Raw genomic sequence first — 5,980 nt, forward strand, 5'->3', positions numbered from 1 at the left:
TGATGAGTAAATGCAGTGGTTCTTAAAGTGGTCTCGTCTCCCTACCCCACAAATCTTTTGCTACTGCCATTTTGGGAAGCTAAGCTAGGATAGTAAATTGACCAGAACACAGTCGTGGAAATTTCACCTGAAGTTAGTGAAATACAACTTTAAAGAGTCGGGAAAAAAAGCTTAGTAAGAGGTCTACTCTTCCATAGATTCATTTATTGAACTTATATTGGTTTTATTATCCCTTGTTTTCTGTCCCAGCTTTTCTGATGCCTCCACTGTTCCCATGGTATCCTGTCCCTCTATTCTTCTGTTGTAGGCTGACTTCTCTTACATGAAGCAAGTAAAGGATACTAATGAGAAAACCACTGTAGAATCCTGACCATACCCTTAAATAGTTATGTGATGATGGGCAAATGATTTCACCCTCAGGCACTTAATATCCTCATCTGTAAAACCAAGGGATTAAACTTGAACTTTATTAACACTTTTGAATTCCACTCAGAATTCCTAGAGGAACATCAGTGCCGTTTCACTCAGAAAATGGGTAGACTAGGCCTGAGTTTCTTTAAGTTGTTGAGTTACCTGGTATTAGGAAGACTTGTGTGACTTGCACAGTGGAATCTAATCTCTCAGTCTTTCTTCAAGTTTGATTATGCTGAATGTGATCTGTGGAACAGGGTTGTAGCACTACCTAGAAGCTTGTTAGAAATGCAGAATTTTAGTCAATACCAGGAACTACTTTATTTAACAAGGCTCCCAGGTAGCATGCATGCACATTGAAGTTTGAGAAGTAAAGGCTTAGTGTTTTCATGAAATAGGCTTGTATCCAAGTCTGCCATCTAGATAGACCCTACCTATGTAATCTCAGAAAATAGTTTTCTAAGGACCATGAAACTTGTATAGTTAACCTCTGTGCACACAGTGCTGCAACTTTACATTTATTATGCAGAGCATTTATTGTTTATCTCCTTTTTTCTCACCCTTCAGCTTCCAGACTGGGGCTTGAGGACTTAGTGCAGGGCCTTCTAAAACAAAAAACAAAATGAACCAAAAGAAACAAAAAAAAATTATCAACCTGTCTTTTGTCCTCTTTAAAATAAGACAACTACAGTTTTAAAGTGGCATGGTTTTATTTTTCCACTTGGGCTCCTGCACAATGAAATGTTGTGCCAACTGTAAATTCCTCGAATCTAAACAAGTGTCAGTCTTCATAATCAGCAAATGGCATTTTGGCACATTTGTTGAAACCCCATTTCAAGCCTGATGCTTTATGTTTTGGGAAAGTATGAAGAGCCATCTGTAATTTCAGAAACTGGTAGTCCAGGCAAGGAGCCCAGGAGAGAAGCTGTTCTCATCTCCCATTGGTTGCCTTTATCTAGTACTTGTTTCCCCATAGCAGCAGACTTGGCCCCAGGAAAAGTGGCGGATACCATTCCCTCAAGATTCTTCCACTCAAACAGCCCAGGAGCTCCCCTGGAGAGTTCTCTGTTCTACATAGACTTATTAATGAAATTCATCCCCTGTCTTCCCCAACTCTAACACAGTCCTACTCAGGGTCACTAAGCATCTGCTCTTCCTCTCCCAACTCACATCAGTTACTTCCTTAAAAACAGTCCATCTGCTTTCTGGAGTATCGATTGACCAGGAGAAAACCAAGGGAAAAAAAAAAAACCGTGCAGTGAACTATGTATTTTATCAGTTTTTGCCTCATATATTTTGATATTCTCCTAAGTGCATACACATTTAAAATTATTATACATCCTTGGAAAGTTGACTCTTTTATCATTATTTAATGCTCAACTTTATCCCTGATTGTTGTTGTTGTTGTTGTTCTGAAGTTGACTTTGTCTGAAATTTATGTAACTACAGCAGATTTCTGCTGATTGATTTTGGCAGGGTATATCTTTCTCCATCCCTTCACTTTTAGCCTATATGAGTCTTTTTATTTAAAGTGGATTTTTGGAAACATGATATGGTTGGGTCTTATTTATTTGTTTTTGTTTGTTTTTAATCCACTTTGGCAATCACTACTTTTAAATTATCTACCCATATCATTTATATTTAGAGTAATTATTGATAAAATTAGGTTAATATCTACCATGTTTGTCAACTGTTTACTATTTATTGCATTTTTCTCTTTGACTTTTATTTTTGTCTTTTCTCACTTTAACCAGGCATTTTATGTGATTTCATTTTATCTCCATTCAATATATCCATCATGTTTCTTACGAATACTTTTAGTTGTGCCTCTGGAGTTTGCAATATGCATTTATCACTAATTTAAGCCCACCTTCAAATTACACTATATCACTTTACATGTAGTGCAGTTACCTTATAACAGAGCATTCCTAAGTCCTTCTTCCCATCCACTATGACATCACTGCCATTAATTTCACTTATATCTATATTTTAACTACCCAATTGTTACTATTATAACTTTAAACAGTTATCTTTCACATCGATTAATAAGAATATGCATTTCACTTTTATTTATTTCTTCCCTGACATTTCCTTTCTTTACATAGATCTGAGTTTCTTACCTGTATCCTTTTTCTTTTTCCTGAAGAATTTGTCTTAATACTTCTTGTAGAACAGATCTGTGGGCAACGGATTCCCTTAGTTTTTCTTTTTGTCTGGGAAAGTCCTTATTTCTTCTTCACTTTTGAAGCTTAATTGTGCTGAACATATAGCTCCGTGTGTGTGTGTGTGTGTGTGTGTGTGTGTGTGTGTGTGTGTCAATTTTTTTTTTTTTTTTTTGAGACAGAGTCTTGATCTGTCACCCAGGCTGGGGTGCAATGGCACGATCTTGGCTCACTGCAACTTCCACCTCCTGGGTTCAAGTGATTCTCCTGCCTCAGCCTCCCGAGTAACTGGGACTACAGGCACATACCACCACACCTGGCTAATTTTTTGTATTTTTAGTAGAGACAGGGTTTCACCACATTAGCCAGAATGATCTCGATCTCCTGACCTTGTGATCCACCTGCCTTGACCTCCCAAAGTGCTATGATTACAGGCGTGAGCCACCGCATCCAGCCGTCTTGTCTTTTAACACTTTAAATATTTTACTTCAATCTCTTTTAGCATGAATAGTTTTTGGCAAGAAACATGCTGCTCTTCTTTTTCCTCTATAGGTAAAGTGTTCTCCCCCTTCCACCCCGCAGACTTCTTTCAGGATTTTCTTTTTGTCTTTTGTTTTCTGCAGTTTGAATATTATAGTTGTAAATGTAAGCGTTTTTACCCTAAAAATCTACTGAATATTACAATACCTCAAAAAACGATTAAAGTGAATGAATGGATTTTATAGTACATAAACTACACTTCATTAAGCTTTTTTTTAAAAAAGGTAAAATAAAGGCTTAAAAAAGCATGGATTCCAAACTCCATACAGAGTTTGATATCTGACAAAGGTTTTAAATATATATAGATATATAATCTCATGTAAGCCTGACTGTATTCCTATACAATTCCACTTTCAGCTTTATGACTATGCTTACTATTATTTAAGAAGAATTGCCTAACATTATACCCTCATCCCTCCTTGAGACTCTGTCTATTTACGGACCCTCACTGCATTACTGAGTTCTTCCCCACACCTCACCTCATTTTCACATCTCACCATTAAGGATGTCTGTTTGTTACATCACTTAGTAATAAAAACTGGTTTATGTGCAAAACAAACACAAACTTTTAGCTTTAGATAGACAATAGAAAAAAAAATGTTTTCTACCTCGTAAGTTCCAAAAAGTACAATTCTGTAAATGAAGGGTCAGTGAAGTGTGGAGATTTGGTAGATCAGACTACATGGAGGCCAGTTTCAACTCTAACATGCAAAGAGTTTGGAAATCACCATTCTCATCATTACCACAAGAAAAAACTGAATGAACATGATATGGTTTGGATTTGTGTCCCCGCCCAAATCTCAGGTGGAACTGTAATCCCCAGGGTAGGAGGTAGGCCTGGTGGGAGGTGACTGGATGATGGGGGTGGATTTTCCCATTTGGTGCTAACGCATGTTTTCTGCTTTACTGAGGTACAATAGACAAATAAAAATGATCAGTCTGTGTCTTTTGATTGGAGAATTTATTTCATTTACATTTAAAATAACTATTGATAAGTGAAGACTTATCACTGCCATTTTAATTATTTATGTTTGTTTTGCAGTGAGCTTGTTCTTCTCTTGCTTTCTTCCTTTATTTGATTTTTTATTTTTTGGTTTAATTATTTTCTCTTTATCTTTTGAGACTTTTCTTTGTGGTTATCTTAAGACTTTCATAAAAATATCTTGTAGTTAAAAACCATCTGTTTTAAGTTAATAGCAATTACAACTGCATACAAAGACTCTATGATTGAAAATATTACTATTTTTTACTTTTAAAAATAAAAATATGAATAGCTACTTGTTTTGAATATTAAGAACAAAGATTATAATACTTTATTAATAAATTAGCTGAATTATCTGGTTTTGGGAGAATCTGTAATCACTATTACATAAAACCATTAAAATGACTGTTACAGATATAATTAATACACAGCAATATATTTTCCGTTTTGTACCAAATCTTTACTCTAAACAATAATCATCTCATCATAATGTTCAGGTGTAAATAAATATATGAATGACACTACCACCCTGGTACAAGATACATAGAGTTGCACACATTCAAAACAACCCTATCAGTTATGATAGACTAAAAATTAGCACATCTGCTGTTGTGATTTCTTAATGTCCATGGCTAAATGGACACACATTAAACAAAGAAGATATTGTAAAATGAAGCTGTAGTTCAGGCGGATCAGATTTATCTTAGGAATAAATCGAAATATTCTCTTATAACTATATCTATTAGAATGCATGATCAAAGGACATGGTGTGACATTTAAAGGCATAGATTCTGAATTTTGGTTCAATAATTTCTGAAGCTCCAATAACTGATAGTTGGTTAATATTGATTGAGGCACCAAATACTTTCAGGCTTACATTTCCGTTGAGAGATGTAAACTAGTGATTCATTTTAGACATTGAACTACTCCATCTGATTCCAAGGACTGGTCCAGTATTCTAACCTGTTATGGTTACCTGACTTATAACCCAACAGGTTATAGGCTTTGAAAGTGGGAGTGGGATCAGATAGAAGCATGAAATTTGTTTAGGAATTAGTGATGATTGAGGATTCCAAATCATTCAAGAGAGTTTCCAAGGATTCAAGTCCCTGATATTGCTTTCATTTCCATCTCTCCCCAGTAAAAATGCAGAAAATTTTCAGTTCTATATTCCTCTACTAGATAGATCACACCTCTTCCATAGAAAGCATCAAATTTTCAGGATGCCAAGAACTTTTCCACCAGGAAAAAAAAAATGATAGGAAGGGAGGAAGAACAAAAGGAAGAAAATGAAATAGCAGCTTCAGATATGTGTCACCCAATAAATAGCCATCATTATACTCCTTTCCATTTGGGGCTTGCAGCCTACTTCTTCTCCACTGGGTTGTCGCAGACAAAGGAAGAAACATGATTGACAATTCACCGCAGACCCTTATCCTGCCAAGAAACAACAAAACACCTGTCATTGGATCAAGAACGCCTAGACTTAAGCTTGCTATTTATAAACAGAAAATTTTGCTGAAGGATTAGTTGAGGAATCAGTTGTTGCTAGACTATGTCTTGACTTACTTGAATACCTGGAGTAGGAAAAAAAAAGGAATTAAATTAAGCAGACTTAAACAAAGATGATGGAAATAGAATGCAAATTTCCCCACAAGTCATACCATGGCAAGAGAGCTCTTCTGAGAAATATGTAGTAAACTTTCTAGTGGGACTTTTTCCCTAGGAAACAGAACATGAGCTAAATAAGTTTCTCTCATTCTCTCTGTTTGTTCCTCTGACGCTTTCTCTTATTCTTATTGTTATTATTGAGACGGACTCTCGCTCTGTCACCAGACTGGAGTGCAGTAGTATGATCTCGGCTCACTGCAACCTCTACCCACCT

Source organism: Macaca fascicularis, chromosome 14 (assembly GCF_037993035.2).
Source record: "Macaca fascicularis isolate 582-1 chromosome 14, T2T-MFA8v1.1".
NCBI lineage: Eukaryota > Metazoa > Chordata > Mammalia > Primates > Cercopithecidae > Macaca > Macaca fascicularis.